At 37.3% G+C, this 17,851-nt stretch overlaps 1 pseudogene; it reads left to right on the top strand.

Moving 5' to 3' along the window:
- The first annotated feature begins 6,244 nt into the window (after positions 1-6,244).
- Positions 6,245-7,128, top strand: LOC138160048 (small ribosomal subunit protein uS2-like; annotated as a pseudogene).
- Positions 7,129-17,851: the final 10,723 nt, after the last annotated feature.

Here is a 17,851-nt window from a genome sequence, read left to right as displayed (position 1 = left end):
GAAAGAAGGAAAGAAGGAAAGAAGGAAAGAAGGAAAGAAGGAAAGAAGGAAAGAAAGAAAGAAAGAAAGAAAGAAAGAAAGAAAGAAAGAAAGAAAGAAAGAAAGAAAGAAAGAAAGAAAGAAAGAAAGAAAGAAAGAAAGAAAGAAAGGAAGGAAGAAAGGAAGAAAGAAAGGAAGGAAGGAAGAAAGAAAGAGAAAGAAATAAAGGAAGGAAGGAAGGAAGGAAGGAAGGGAGAAAGAAAGAGAGGAAGGAAGGAAGGAAGGAAGGAAGGAAGGAAGGAAGGAAGGAAGGAAGGAAGGAAGGAAGGAAGGAAGGAAGGAAGGAAGGCAAAGAGATTGAAGAGACTGAATTGACAGGATTAGCAAATAATCAAATTTGGTAAATGAAGAGAAGGTAGGTTCAAAGATAACAATGAGGTTTTGAGCATAGGTGACTAAGTAAATAGTGATGCCAGTGACAAAAATGGACTTATTAGGAAGAGAGGAGTTTGAGGGAAAGATAATAGATTAGGCTTTCAACAAGTCCACTTCTCCACCTATTAAAGTACTGTGCTCCACTCTGCAAATAAATAGAGTGTGTTTGTGTGCATGCATTTGTTCTTGTGTATGTGAGATAAAGAGAGTGAGAGTAAGAGAGAATGACAGTACAAAGTAGAAGATATAATTGGAATCAGAGAAAATTAGGTTTAAGTTCAGCCTCTGAAGACAATTCTAAGACTTTAGGTTCAAGAATATTTGTTGATCTTCATTGGTAGAAGAAGATTCCTTATGGATATATTCCCGACACCAATGAAATCACAGGTCTGGACTATCTCTACCTCTTTACTTACCCATCTATCTATTTATCTATCCATCTGCTTATCTCTATCTGTGTGTCTGGGTACATACATTTATGTACCTATGTATGCATATGTATATTTACGTATCTATTATGTGTATATCAATTGTGGGAAGAGGAGGAGAGATGATTACTCAGAGTCCATTCATATCCAAAAGAACTTCTGCCTGAAGTGAGATTCATTTAAAAGGCTTAGAGGGAAGTGGTCTGGTGTGACTTTGTCCAATGTCCCATTCTCCAGGGACTCTTCCAGATGTGCAAGAGCAAAGTAGGTGCCAAAATCTCTGTCTAGAGTTTAAGCTCTAAACTTTCTCTTGTTGGGACATGAAGTTAGATGTTTCTTTACACAGAGAACCCTCAGAAGGTGGTCTTTGACTTTGGGTTGATACATTTTCAGTCAAGGTCAATGTATTCTTTTTTTCCCCTTTAGTTGTATGTATTTGTTACAGAAGAGAGTTCTACTAGGGAGGTGGGGCAAGGGAAAGTCATTGGGAAGTTACAGTAACAAAAAGGAAAAAGATCATCAAATAAAAACGACAAAAGAAAGAGATTTGTTTGAGTACATTCAAGAAAAAAAATCAATCAAAACCCAGAGACATCCAGCAAGAACATGGGTCAAAAGCATCAGATCATTTCACTCTCCTATTTTCATTTCTTCTTTTCATCCAGAAGATGCTGCTGTTGCCGCAGATGTTGATTGCAGCTACAAACACATGGAATTAATTAATCACCAAATTGGTCAAAACAAACAAACTTGTAGCATTTGTTTTAGTTTTTCTTCCTTTCCAATTATTTTCAGTAGAGGAAATCCTGAAACCAGACTTTGAAAAGAGATGATTCCACAGTGATGGGATATAATCTGGAACACCCAAAGTCCTTGGCAAAAGCAATCATTAATCTCAAAGGACAAGTGACCTAACACCCTTTATGTATAGGAGAGAGTACAGAACTGTAGGCACTTCCATGGAACCACAGGATGGGAAGAGAACTTTAGAGAAAAGCTAATCAATGCTCCTGACTCTAAGCAGTACTGAAAATAAGCCATCCCAAAGAGATGACTTTATGTTGATGTCTGTGGCTACCAGGCATTCATTTTCCAGATCCTTTGATCATTTCCTTCAGTGGTTTTATTTGCCATGAAGTGAATATAGTCAATGCACTGAAGAAGATCAACATAAGTTCCAGCCAAATTGTAGCATCCGGGGAAGCCACAGATGTGGACATCTCTACACAAAGGAGAGCTATTACTAAGGCAGAGTGACTAGGGCTATGCCCCAAGGGACTGAAATTTAGAGAGTGCTGACAGCACTCACACTCTTTCAGCAGTGAAGGAAAAAAATCAGCTTAGCTAGGTGCAATAATATTTAGTTGTAACAAGAAGTTACCAGATGGTGGGTTTCCTCTTTTCCCATCTCACCCCCAGCCTATACCCCAGGTGATTTCCTTCCCACCATGGATTGTTCTCATTCCTTCCCAAGTGATCTTCCCCAGAAGAGCTTAATAATATCCTAGGGTCCCACTCACTTGATAAACAATTAACTACCCAATTTAAAATTCCCTCATAGCCTTGAAGTCTGTCTTCTGAAAAGAAAACTACCAAGTTACATAATGGGTACCCCCATTGGCCATAATGACAGAAAACCAAACAGCACACACAGCTGAAAATTAGGAAAGTTCAGTTTCCATCTTAAGTCTATGTGGTCCATGAAGGCTTAGGATTCCACATGGAATGAAGTATCATGGCCTTGGCTACTCATCAATACTGGTTTGTCATACTTTAGGAAGCCTAATGAGAGGCAAAAGGGCAAAATCAAGACAGGACTAGGCTCAGAATCTGGTAGACCTGGGTTCAAGTCCTACTTCTCACATGTGATCACTGGCAAGTCATTTAACCTTCCAGCGTCCAAGATAATTCTGTAAAGTTATGCTACAGACAAATTGCAGATCTGTATTGGTAAAGGGAGCTTCTAAATCAAGGCATTCCCCCCAATAATGTTATCTCAGATCTGGATAAAACACACACACAATTTATACCCTAAATGTGACAAACCCCAAGTTAAAAATCAGGTAAATTAGAGGGGAAATTATTCTTACTATGAAAGGCCTTACATAGGTTTCCTATAAATAGCAGCAAATTCTAGTATATTTAAAGATATATTTATTTGCAATTGGTAAAAATAGTTAAATCAAACAATCATTCATTTAGCACTTAATATGATCTAAGATCCTTGTTAAACATTGGTCACACAGAGGCAACCAAACAAAACAATAACTGCCCTACTGGGTGAAGCCAACACATAAATGAATATTAGAAAAGGGGGGCAGAGATGGAGTAGTGAGTCAGCTTTTTTGTCAAGCTCATCCTCTACAACAACCCAGAAAATGTTATACTAAATTCTGATTAGAAAAAGTGACAGTGAGTCATTCTTCAGCCCAGGAAGCTTACAATGATATGCAGAGAGCTTTGTAGATTCTGGAGCAGGAGATGACCAGGAGCACAGTGCAAGGAAGGCAACAGTCAATGGCATCAGTAGTGTTGGAGAGCATAGTAGCAGCCAGAGAATGTACAGGAACTGTGATGAATCACAAAGGCTACAAGAATGAGGCAGAAAGAAATTCCAAGGGACCCTGAACCAGTACTGAGAACAGAAATGCAAGCTGGCAGCTCTCTGAACTACCTAGGTCAGGGTCCCAGTTCCAGGGCAAAGAGGAAGGATCCCAGGAGTGAGACAGAAAGAGAGGGACAGAGACAGATAGAGAGAGAGATAGTGAGACAGACAGAGACACAAAGAGAAAGAGATAGCCTCATTGTGTATGAGCAAGAAACAAATTCCAAAACCATAACTGTGTGTCTCTGAGCCCGAGAGCATAGGGGAGACTCAATTTTAACTTTCAGCACTATACATAAACCTACAGTTGAATAAGGAGGGTAAGAAACCAATACCAAAGTGGAGTCAAGCAGCTAAGTCATTCTGAATCTACAGAACCTTCCAGGAAGCTTTCAGTGAAGCAATTTACTGAAACTCAACCCACACACAATAACACAAACCCAAACATGTATCAAGAATTTGCAAAGCTCATATCAAAAGGGTAGTGAACAAATCTCTCCCCAGATCACACCATCTTGGAAGTAACAAAAACTTGCAGGTCTCCAGCCCGAACTGTGAAAACAGAAGCAGGTCATAAAAAGACAGAATCTCAGGCCAGACATTCTCTCCCAGAAGTGAACAGAATCCTACATGATGTTAAGTCCAAAATCTAAAAGGATACTGGAAGAATGAACAAACAAAAAAAGAACCCAACCATAAAGAGTTACTATGGGAGGTGGAACCAATATGGTGGAGAAAAGGCAAAAAGTTGCCTGAGCTCTTCTCAGCTTCCCTTGGAATAACTTTAAATCAAGCTTCAAAATGAATTCTGATACAACCAAAAAAAAAAAACTAGAAAAAGAACAATTTTAAAATCCCTGATTAAATACCAAATTAAAAAATTTGAAAATCAATGGAGAGATTAATAAAATTAAAATTAAGTAAACTATTGAACTAATAAATGAAACGAAGAGCTAGTTTTATGGGAGAAAAACAATATAATAGATAAATATTTAGTTAATTTGATTTTTTTAAAAAGGAGAAAACCAAATTATCAGTATCAAAATGAAAACAGTGAATTCACCACCAATGAAGAGGAAATTAAAACAATAATTAGTAACTATTTTGCCCAATTCTATGCCAGTAAATCTGACAATCTAAGTGAAATGGATGGATGTATACAAAAATATAAATTGCCCAGATTGGCAGAAGAGGAAATAAAATACTTAAATAACCCCATTTCAGAAAAAGATAGAAAAAGCCATCAGTGAACTGCCAAAGAAAAAAATCACCAGGGTCAGATAGATTTACAAGTGAATTCTACCATTTAATGAACAATTAATTCCAATACTATATACACTTCTACATTTATATACATATACATACTATATATATACATATATACACATTATATACATACTTCTACATACATATACATACTATATACAAATTCTACATTTAATGAACAATTAATTGCAATACTAAATACACTATTTGGGAAAATAAGTGAAGAAGGAGTCTTACCAAATTCTTTTTATGATGCAAATATGATCCTGATACCTAAACAGGAAGAACCAAAACAGAGGAAAAAAATATAGATCAATTTCCCTAATGAATATTGATGCAAAAATTTTAAGTAAAATATAAGCAAAGAGATTACAGCAACTTATCATAAGGATAATACACTATGTGATTTATGCCAGGAATGCAGGACTGGTTCAATATTAGGAAAACTATCAGCATGACTGACCATATCAATACAAAATTGACAGAAATCATATGATTATCTCAATAGATGCAGTAAAAGTTTTCAACAAAATAGAGCACCCATTCCTATCAAAAATACTAGAGAGCACAGGAATAGAGTTTTCCTTAAAATGGTACATAACTGCTATCTAAAATCATCAGCAAGTTTTATATGTAATGAGGATAAGCTAGAAGTATTCTCAGTAAGATCAGGAGTGAAACAAGGATGTCCATTACCACCACTGTTATTCAATATTGTACTAGAAATGTTTGCTTTAGCAATAAGAGAAGAAAAAGAAATTGAAAGAATTAGAATAGGCAATGAGGAGACAATGCTATAAACTCTTTACAGAAGATATAATGGTATATTTAGAGAATCCTAAAGAATCAACTAAAAACTACTTGAGATAATTTAGCAAAGTTGCAGAGTATAAAATAAACCCACATAAATCATCAGCATTTCTATATAGTACTAACAAAGCCCATCAGCAAGAGATAGAAAGAGAAATTCCATTTAAAATAATTGTAGGCAATATAAATATTTGGTAGTCTATCTGACAAGACAATCCTAGGAGCTCTAAGAACAGAATTACAAAACACTTTTCACCCCAATAAAGTCAGATCTTAATAATTAGAAAACTATCGGTCATTCATGGGTATTATAACATAATAAAATATATATTATAAAATAATAAAACACATAATATAATGAATATGAAAATATTTTGTATATTATTACATAATCAAATAAATATTATATAATATGTAATAATAAACATAATATATTATGTAATATAATAAAATGAAAATTCTACCTAAATTAATTTATTTGTGCCATATCAAACTACCAAAAAAATATTTATAGAGCTAGAAAAAAATAACAAAACGCATCTGAAAGAACAAAAGGTCCAGAATATCAAGAGAATTAATGAAAAGAAATTCACAGGAAGGTAGCCTAGCCATATCAGATCTAAAATCATATTATAAAGCAGCAATCAGCTTTTCCAAACTGCCCAGAAGACGGTTCCATACAGTGTTATTTCCATCGTAACTTTAAAGGGAAACTTTCTCAATGTCCAGAGCCCTAGATGTCTTGCAGATGAAGGAGGAGGATGTCCTCAAATTCCTTGCTGCAGGAACCCATTTGGGTGGCACCAGTTTGGACTTCCAGATGGAACAGCATATCTACAAAAGAAAGAGTTATGGCATCTACATCATTAATTTGAAGACAACTTGGGAAAAACTTCTGCTGGCAGCTTGTGCTATTGTTGCCTTTGAAAACCCGGCTGATGTTAATGTCATCTTATTCTGAAACACTGGCCAGCAAGCGGTTCTGAAATTTGCTGCTGCCACTGGTACCACACCTATTGCTGGACGTTTCATACCGGCACCTTCACTAACCAGATTCAGGCAGCTTTCAGGGAGCCTCACCTCTTGGTGGTCATTGATCCTTGGGTAGATCACTAGCCTCTGACTGAAGCATCGTATGTTAACCTCCCAACCATTGCACTGTGCAACACAGATTCCCCATTTCTCTATGTGGACATTGTCATTCCATGTAACAACAAGGGAGCTCACTCTGTGGGTCTGATGTGGTGAATGCTGGCCTGTGAAGTCCTATGAATGCACAGTACTATCTCCTGGGAACACCCATGGGAAGTTATGCCTGATCTTTATTTCTACAGGGATCCAGAGGAGATTGAAAAGGAATAGCAGGCTACAGTTGAGAAGACAGTGGCAAAGGAGGAGTTTCAGGGTGAATGGATTGCACCTGCCCTAGAATTCACTGCTACTCAACCAGAGGTGGCTGATTGGTCTGAGGGAGTACAGGTGCCATCTGTGCCCATTCAGTCCCCCACCAAAGACCAGAGTGCTCAGCTGGCTACTGAGGACTGGTCTGTGGCTCCTACTGCTCAGGCCACTGAGTGGGTAGGAACTACCACAGATTGGTCTTAAAAACCCAGACGCTCTAATAGTGTTGGAAAAATGCTGATGGAAAATAAACATTGGTTTCTTACAAAAAAAAAAAGCAGTAATCATCAAAACTACTTGGTACTGGCTAAGAAATAGAGTGGTAGATCAGTGGAATAGGTTAGGTACACAAGACACAGTAGTCAATGATTATAATAATCTACTGTTTGATAAACCCAAAGACTACAACTTCTGGAATAAGAATTCACTATCTGACAAAAACTGCTAGGAAAACTAGAAAATAGTATGGCAGAAATTAGACACAGGCCAACATCTTACACTCTATACCAATCCATAAGATCAAAAATGGGTACATGATTTAGGCATAAAGGATAAGCATACCATAAGCAAATTATGAGAGCAAGGAATAGTTTACCTGTCAGATCTATGGAGAAGAAATTATGACAAAACAAGAGATGGAGAACATAGTGAAATGTAAAATGGATAATTTTGATTACATTAAATTATAAAAGATTTTGCATAAAGCCAATGCAACCAAGATTAGAAGGAAAATAGAAATCTGGGAAATATTTTTTACAACCAGTGTCTCTGACAAAGGCCTCATTTCCTTTTTTTTGCCTTTTGCAGGGCAATTGTGGTTAAGTAACTTGCCCAAGATTACACGGCTAGTGTTTTTTGTGTGGGTGTTAAGTGTCTGAGGCTGGAACCGAACTCGGGTCCTCCTGACTCCAGGGCCAGCCCTTTACTCACTGCGCCACTTAGCTGCCCCCCAAGGCCTCATTTCTCAAATATATAGAGAACTGAGTCAAATTTATAAGGATACAAGTCATTCCCCAATTGATAAATGGTCAAAGAATATGAATAGGCAGTTTTCAGATGAAGAAATTAAAACTCTCTATAGTCATATAAAAATGCTCTAAATCTCTATTTCTTAGAGAAATACAAATTAAAACAATTCTGAGGCACCACCTCACACCTATTAGATTGGCTAATATTGGGTAAAAGAGGGGCACAACCCAGTGCAGGGAGTGTCTGGGCAAGCGAGTGGGGAGCTCATTATAGATCAACAACTGAGACCCTGTCGTCCCAGCTCAGTAGATTATTAGTACAGTGGACCAGCTGGCACTGTACCTCAATTGAGGGCACCAGCCTCAATACAGCAGACTAGTGGACAGGCCTGGCAGGCCTGGAGGCCCCAGTACAACAAGTGTGACTAGACCAGGTGACTTTAGCACAGTAGATAAGCTACCAGCCCTGGAGGCACCTTGCAGCAAGGTGCAACAAGCCAGTGACAAGGCTCCTTGCCCCTGGTGCAAAAAGCTTGGGGCAGTGCCCTCCGCCCGCCATGCCCCAGGAACAGAGCTCAACTTTGAAAGTCACAAAATAGGTTGGAAAATGAGCAAAAAAGGAGGGGATTAAATTAGCATACCCTTTCCAAGAGGAGTGATGGAGTTCATTTGACTAAGATTCCAGAATAGGAAAAACAATATAGATTGGGAAGGGGAAGGCAGGGGTTGTCCCCATGTAGTAGTATGACAGTTAGTGATATGGGGAAAAATGTAAAAATATAAATTGGGAAATGGATGAGCAAATTATGGTTTATCCATGTAATGGAATATTATTGAGTTCTAGGAAGGGATAAATTTAGAGAAACCTCAGAAAACTTGTATGAACTGATGCAGAGAGAAATTAGCAGAATCAGGAGAACAATTTATTCTTCTCAATATTGTAAAGAAAAACAATTTTGAAAGACTTCAGAACTCTGATTGATGCAATGAACAACCACAACTCCAAAAGAATGAAGATGAATTATGTTTCCCATGACTTGATTTCAGAATGGGACGTGAATATTCTGGCACAATCAATATAACACAGATTTATTTTGCTTGGCTATGCTTATTTATTATGAAGTTGGGGGAGCTTTTATTTAGGAAGGAAGAATGTTGTGGGTAAAGGGTGGTGATATAGACACCAAAAAATAGGAAAATAGTGTCAATGAAACATTTCAAAAAAACACATGAGAGTAGAAAGAAATATAGAAGGGGGCCCAGCATATTAGACTTAATAGTACTTTAAGTAATAGATTCATGATCTCATGCATAATCCTATTTTTCTGTTCTTTGTAAGTAGAACTATTCAAGTTCTTTGACAATTGTCAAGTTCATAATAAAAATAGAAGAAAAAGTCATTTAACTCCTTCAGTTTCCTCTTTTATAAAATAAGAATTACTCTATATTCTTTTATTTCTAAAATTATTTAGTTTAGTTAAAAATTAATTCAATGTATATTTATTCTTAATATTTGGGGTTTTTTTGGCTTTTTTTGGAGGGGGGAGGGCAGGGCAATTGGGGTTAAGTGACTTGTCCAAGGTCACATGGCTAGTAAGTATTAAGTGTCTATGGCCAAATTTGAACTCAGGTCCTTCTGACTCCAAGGCCAGTGCTCTATTCACTGCGCAACCTATAGACCCCTATTCTTAATATTTGACTAATGCTCATCTGAGAGCTTTTTTTAAAATCTTTTTTAATGGTCAGTGACAGACTCCTGGTATAGAAACTCCCGCCACAGATAGAAATCAAAACTCTTCTGTAACTTATCTTGGAGCGCTGTCCAGGGTGCTGACTTAAATATGGTCACACAACAATATATTGGGAAGTTCTTCCTGACTCCAAGACAAGTCCCTCTATCTACTATACATAGGACCTCTTTTATAATGCATTAAATAGTTTTGACCTATATGGTAATATGTAATGTAATCATCCCCTTCTACTTTTTCAAAAGGAACTTAAGAATTCTAATTGACGTGCCTATAAATAATACACTGGAGAACATGAAGAAACCCAGCAAGGGCTGGAACCCAATTTGAGTCCCCTTCCCTGCTTAAGGCCACTCCAGAGCATAACCCCAATCTTTCTGCCAATGCCTCTTTCCTGTCAATTAACAAGCATTTATTAAGCACTTACTATTGTCAAGCACTGTGTTGAGTACTGGAAGTACAAATAGAAGTAGAAAGGTAGTCCCTTCCCTCAAGAAGCTTACATTCTAATTAAGGAAGATAATATAGAAAATGGTAGGGGTAGGTAGATGTAGAAAGTTCTGTGGAGATAAGTCAGTAATACATCCTGGCTGTATACTTACCCCTCCCCAGAACCACCCATGAGGAAGGGAAAGAATCTCTGTTCTAATCTGATTCTTGGACTCACTCCCCCCCTTCCCAGTGGGGGTAGGCCATTTCCTGCCATGCTTCCCATTTTATGGGGTAAATGTCCTTATATATTTTAAGTATTCATGAGCCTTTGCATCTGCTCTATAGGAGGCTGAAAACTTTTTCTTACTTAGGCTATCTCCTCCAATTATAATGTGAGTCCTCTGAGGGGTGTTACAAGATTGAAAAAGGGCAAATGTTCCAATGTTTACAAAAGGGAAGAGAACAGAGTCTGTATACCATAGGCTAATGAGATTGATTTCAATGCCTAGAAAAATTCTAAAATGGTTCATTAGAGATTATTGGAACACATCTAGATAAGGAATCAGAAATAACAAAGGGATAGAATGGTTTCAACCAGTATAGGTCATGTCAATCAATCAACCAATCAGCAAAGTGTTTATTAAGTTCTACTCAGTGAAGTATAAGTACAAAGAATGAAATATTTCCTACTCTCAAAGAGCTTACATCCTAAAAAGAATGTCAGCAAGTGCACAAAAAAATACATGAAGCATAAATATAAAGTGAACAAATGCAAACATATATAAAGTAGTTAAATACAAAGAAATTTTGGAGGGCACCGAGTACCACAATAAGTATGAGGGAGGTATTGGGGAAAACTGCATGTAGTAGGTTGTACTTAAGTAGTGTCTTAAAGGAAAAGAGAGACTCTGAGGCAGGAAATTCATTCTAGGCTTGGGTGATATTTAGTGCAGAGGTACCAAGGCCAGAGATAGAGTGTCATGCATGAGAAATAGAGACAAGACTAGTTTGAGTGGATTGCAAAGTGCCAATCAGTAATTTAGTCAGGCAATAAGCACTTACTATGTTCTAGGCACTATACTAAGCATTAAATATATAATGAAAGACAAGAACATGTTTGCTGCCCTAAAGAAGCTCACATTCTAATGTGGTAGACAATATGCAAATAATGATGTATATATAAGATATATGCCGTGTAAATGGAAGGTAATCTAATTGGGAAGATGCTGGGGTGGGGTGGGGGGTGGGGTGAGGCTAACAGAAAAAGTCTCTTACAAAAGGTAGGATTTGAGTTGAGTCTTAAAGGAAGTCAGATAAGCAAGCAAAGTAAGCAGAACCAAGAGAATATCATATATAGTGATAGCAATGTTGTTTTAAGAGCAATTTTGAGTGAATAAGTAATTTTGACTATTATAAATATCTAAATTAATCATACAGGACATATGAAGAAAGAACTATCTACATCCAAAGAAAGAACTGATAAATAGAAATATGTATAGAATATTTTTACATATTATATACCAATTTACCAATATTATATTATTATATGACATATAATAATACATAATACTGTATGTTATATACTACATAATAATATAACTATATAATGTTACATATCATATACCTAATATTTACATATATATCTATTTGTTTTATATACCTATTTTTATGTTTAATGGTAGCCATCCCAGGGCAGGGTGGAAATGAGGGAAGAAAAAGGGAAAAAAAAGAAATTTACATGATAATCTTATTACATATTGAAAAGGAATAGCAAGTTGTACAGAGTAAATTTGCAGTTTTTATGCAATCATCTTACTTATTATACTATATTATGATTGTTTTATTCCATTAATTAAAATAAAATAAATAGATTGGGAAAAAGGCATAGGGTTGGTGGACAAGGTATAGTATATTAGATCATGAAACACATAGAAGAGAGTAAGGTATAAGAAGATTGAAAAGGTATGAAGGGTCCAGATTGTAAAGGACTTTAAAAGCCAAATAGAGGATTTTATGTTGGATTCTGGAGTCAATAGAGATTCAGTGGAGTTTATCAAACACAGAGGTGACATGATCAGACCTAGGCTTTAGGAAGATCAATTTGATGAGTGAAAGATGAACTAACATGAAAAGAGAATTCAAGCAAGATAATCTAGAAGTTATTGAAATAGTTAAGATTTGAGGGACTGAAGAGCTGCACCAAGGTTGTGACGTTGTGAGTAGAGGTCAAGGGACACATATAAGAGATGTTAAGAAGTTTGCAATGACCATAATAGGCAACTATTTGGATACGTAGAGTAATTGTTAGTGAGGAGTCATAATGACATGGAGGTTGAATAATATCTGATGTTCATGAGGCTAGAAAGATAGGTTATAAAAGACTATAACAGCTAAACAGAAGAACTTTATTTTATATTGCCTAGAGACAATAGAAAGCCACAGGAGTTGATAAAGTTGATGAGTCACATGATCAGATCTCCACTTAAGCAAAATTTCTTTAGCAGCAATGTGCAGGATCTACCACAGAAGAGAGGCAGGAAGACCAATTAAGAGGTTATTCCAATAATTTACAGGAGAAGAGAAGAGGCCTTAACTGAAGTGATAATCATTTGAATAGAGAGGAGAGGGATATGAGAGCGATGTGGTAAAGATAAAAATATCAAGTATTGGCAACTGGTTGGAAATGTTAGTTAAGCTAGAATGAGGAGTCCAAGATGGTTCTGAGATTATGAATTTGAGACAGTGGGAGGATGATGATGTTTTTGATAAAAATAAAGAAGTTTGAATGAGGAGAGGGCTTAGGAGAAAAGATAGAGTTCAGTTTAGAAAAGTTGTAAGATGTCCCTGGGATAACCCATTTGAAACATACAGAAAGTAATTGGTGATGTGCTACAAAATTCAGGAGAGACAGTGGAGCTACATGTGTAGATCTTCAAGTTATAATAAGTATAGATAAACATGTAAGGGTCACATGATAGCTACAAAGAGATTAGACCTGTCCTGTTTGGTCCAAGAAAGAACAATTACAAGTAATGATTATAAATTGCAAAGAAGAAAGTTTGTGTTTAAAATTTTTAAAAACTTGCCCAGAATTACAACTGACTAAAAGTGTCATGTGCTGCCTAATGGTAGTGATTCCCCCCTGAACCCTACCCCACTGTAAGTTTCAAGCAATGGCTAATTGGCACCTTGTTAGGGATATTGGAAAGAGAAGTCTTGTTCAGGGATGGGCTGGACTAGACATCCTCTGAGGTCTTTCCAGTGCTGACCTGTGTTTAACTGAGTTGAATCTCTCTTGGAACCATGGGTACATATATTATAGGGGCACACATTCTTTCACCTTTTCTTACAACGGTTCCCTGACATAAAAAAGTTACAAAAGACACTTCATTAAGCTCAGAAAGGGGATATTATGAGACTGGGTAAAATATTATGGCCACTGTCATTGATTCTAGTGTAACAAAGTTTGGGGATTTTTTAAGAATATATTTTGTTATATTTTATTTTGTACCCAATGTATACATCTCTGAAACCACTAGGCCCAGGAGACATCTATGAAGTGTCTATCCCCAGCCCCTTTTTGTATGTATCTATTGTGTATGTGAGAAAGTGAAGCATTCCATTTCATGCTTAGCTTGGGCTTTTTTAAAGAGATTCAACTAACTGATTTACACATCCTGGCCAAAAATTACCAACTTTATTGCCAGATAGAACTGCAGGAGTGGGAAGATGTGAATTCTTCCTGAATCACCTAATAGGAAAGGAAGCTTGTTTGAGACAGTATCAATGCTACCCCCTATAAGTTACTGGCATGGAGCCATTTCTACTGCAGAGATGATTGTTTTTAAAGTGTCTTCAGGGCTGCAAATTATTAGTGGACTGACTAGAGTCACTCCTGGTTCTTTATGACTTGATGAAATTGATTAAAAAGCTATAAACACAAGAATGTTGAATTCTCTGTTGTTTTACTCTAGGTACCCAGAAGCTGTCAGTCTCTCCTCTTAGTATGTTTTCCTAACCACTTCCTTTTCTGGCACCATTTACCTCCTAGCAACAAAAGGGAAAATGATTTAGGTAGAACTTGGTCCACACTGTGAGTTTCATCATCCAACAACCAACACATCCCCTCCTGTTACCTTCTTCCTGTACTGTCCCCCTCCCACTCTCCCTTCTAGCCCAGCCAGTTACTCTTACTTTAGGCTCATTAGCCCTCTCCTTCAGCCAGTTTGGGAAATCTTCCCAGGGCTCCCCCCAAGGTACCTGACATCTCCCTCTCCTCCATTTCAATTTCACCAAAAGCTAGAGATAAATTTGAAGTCTATGGAATATCTCCTTTCTTTCTCACACATTCTGATAACTGCAGAGGCCACAAATCATGTTAGAATAATTAATGAATTGTCAAAGTAGAGAAGACAAGTGTTTGGTAGGGATGAGTGGAGCAAAAGGCTCTCCATGTTTTCTGAGTTTTGCACAACTTTTCCCATATACCCAATGAGGCCTAACTTCCAGAATTATTATTATTTTTTAAATGAATGGAGTCCTAGAAATAGCTATGAGGCATTAAAAAAAAACTTGTAGGAGGTGACTACTCTTTCCTCCAAGCCTGTCAATCATCATGTAGGCAAACTGTCATTGACTGGCTTAAGAAACTGACAGATAACCACTTGTATTCCTTCTTTCCCAAATTCCACTGATTTAAATGCAAGAAAAAATTCTGAATAGCAGTGTGAGAATAGTGTCCATTGTAGTCTCCAGAAATGCCATCTTTTCTCAAATTGCCTTCTAATGTCTTTCTAGCCAGTACTTATGGAGGGGAAAAAGAAGGCCCTTTCAGCCGACAATCCTTCTACTTGTCTAACCACTCTTTTGAAAATTATTATTTTAGGGAGGTGGAGTCAAAATAGCAGAGTAAAAACAGGAACTCCGCACACCTCCAGCTCCAAACACCTCCAATACCTGCAAAATATGACTAAACAAATTTTAGAGCTACAGAACTCACGGAGTGACAGAGAGAAACAAATGTCCCACTGAAGGCAGACTGGCAGGCCAACAGGAAGGGTCTATCATACCAAGCTGGGAGCCTACTACAGTCCTGCATGAACTGCCCACAAAAAAGCCCTGGGGCAGACCTGACCAGTGGCACAGACAAGCTGGAGCAGACTTTAGAAGAGTGAATCACCAGCAGCTATGGCGATTTCCAGACTTCTCAACCCATAGACTCCAAAGAGAAAGCAAAAGGTCAGTGGGGAACCCTGTTGGAGCTGGGTGACTGAAGAGCATGGTCCAGCCCCTGCCCCCAGGGTGAGAGGTAGCACAGGTACAGCAGCTACAGCTGCTCTGTGGCTACCTCTGGAGATCCTGAACTGCAGATCACAGAGGGACCAAGTGACGATTCAGAGAGTAATTGTAATTGATCTTGCTTTGACCTGCTTTGATCTGGATCAAGGTCTTGGGTGGTAGTCCTGGGGTATGTGGCTATTGTGCCAGAACTTGGGGTGTCCACAGAGAAAGTGCCCTCCTCATGGCTCTGACAACACTGCGAAAACCCCAATTTGGGGCACAGCTCTCTGCACTCTGGAATCAGAATTCTACCATGGCAAAGAGCTCAAAAGTCAAGTAATTGGCTGCCAGAATGAGCAAACAGAGGAAGCACAATCAGACCATAGAATCCTTTTTTGGGGACAAAAAGCATCAAAACATGGAACCAGAAGAAATCAACAAAGGCAAAACCCCTGCATCAAAAGCTTCCAAGAAAAATGTGAGCTGGTTACAGGTCATGGAGGAGCTCAAGAAGGATTTTGAAAATCAAGTGAGGGGTTTTGAAAATCAAGTGAGAGAAGTGGAGGAAAAATTGGAAAGAGAAATGAGAATGATGCAAGAAAATCATGAAAAGTGAGTCAAAAGCCTGCTAAAAAGACCCCCAAAAATATTGGAGAAAATAACACCTTAAAAAATAGACTAACTCAAATGGCAAAAGAGGCCCTAAAAGCCAATGAAGAGGAAAATGCCTTAAAAAGTTGAATTGCCCAGATGAAAAAGGAATTTCAAAAACTCACTGAAGAGAATAGTTCCTTCAAAATTAGATTAGAGCAAATGGAAGCTAATGACTTTATGAGAAATCAAGATATTATGAAATAGATCCAAACAAATGAAAAGATAGAAGGCAATGTGAAATAACTCATTGGAAAAACCACTGACCTGGAAAATAGATCTAGGAGGGATAATTTAAAAATTATTAGACTACCTGAAAGTCATAATAAAAAAATGAGCCTAGAAATAATCCTTCAAGAAATTCTCAAGGAAAATTGCCCTGATATTCTAGAACCAGAGGGCAAAATAGAAATTGAAAGAATTTGCTGATCCTCTCTTGAAAAAGATCCCAAAAAGAAAACTCCTTGGAACATCATGGCCAAATTCCAGAATTGCCAGGTCAAGGAGAAAATATTACAAGCTGCCAGGAAGAAACAATTTGAGTATTGTGGAAACACAATCAGAATAATACAAGATCTCACAGCTTCTACACTAAGGGATCAAAGGGCTTGGAATATGATATTCTGCAGTTCAAAGGAACTAGGATTAAAACCAAGAATTACCTACCCAGAAAAACTGAATATAATGATTCAGGGGTAAATATGGTCATTCAACAAAATAGAGGACTTTCAAGTATTCTTGATGAAAAACCCAGAGCTGAACAGAAAATTTGACTTTCAAATACAAGAAGCAAGAGAAGCATGAGAAGGTAAACAGCAGAAAGAAATCATAAGGGACTTATTAAAGTTGAACTATTTACATTCCTACATGGAAAAATGATAATTGTAACTCATGAGACTTTTCTCAGTATGAGCATAGTTGAAGGGAATATATATATATATATGAATGTATGTATATATATATATATATATGTATAGGAGGGTGTATGTGTGTATAAAAACATATGTGAGTGTGTGTACATGTATACATAGACAGAGGGCACAGGATCAGTTGAATAGGAAGGGATGATATCTAAAAAATAAAATTGAGAGGTGAGAGTGGAATATAATGAGAGAAGATGAAAGGGAGAGATAGAATAGGGCAAATTATCTCATATAAAAGAGGCAAGAGAAAACTGTTACAATGGAGGGGAAGAGCAGGAAGGTAAAAGGAATGTGTCAACCTTACTCTCCTTGAATTTGGCTTAAGGAGGGAATAACATATACACTCAATTGGGTATCTTACCCTACAGGAAAGTACGGGGCAAGGGAATAAGAGGGGGGATTATAGCAGGAAGGGCAGATTGGGGGAGAGGGTAGTTAGAAGTACATATGTTTGAAAAGTGATAGGGTCAAAGAAGAAAATAGAATAAGTGGGGGTGGGATAGCATGGAGGGAAATATAGTTAGTCTTTCACAGTATAACTACTATGGAAACATTTTGCATAACTACACATGTACAACCTATATCAAATTGCTTATCTTCCCAGTAGGGGTGGGTGAGGAAGGAAGAAGGGAAATAATTTGGAAATCAAAGTTTTAAAAAACAAATGTTTAAAAAAGTGTTTTTTACATGCAACTGGGAAATAATATATACAGGCACTGGGGTATAGAAATCCATCTTGCCCTACTAGAAAGTTAGAGGAGGTATGGGAGAGGATATAAGAGAGAGTAGACTATGGGAATGGGGTATTCAGTAGGCTTGCTATCTTGGGGTGGGGTAGGGGAAAGATAGGGAAAAAATTGTAACTCATAATCTTGTGGAATTGAATGTTTAAAACTAAAAAGAAATTTTAAAAAAAGAAATAAAC

This window comes from Petaurus breviceps, unplaced genomic scaffold, assembly GCF_028583685.1.
Source record: "Petaurus breviceps papuanus isolate PSGF00001 unplaced genomic scaffold, PetGlider_PUasm1.0 179, whole genome shotgun sequence".
NCBI classification, from domain to species: Eukaryota; Metazoa; Chordata; class Mammalia; order Diprotodontia; family Petauridae; genus Petaurus; species Petaurus breviceps.
This window is presented reverse-complemented; position numbering and strand designations above follow the sequence as displayed.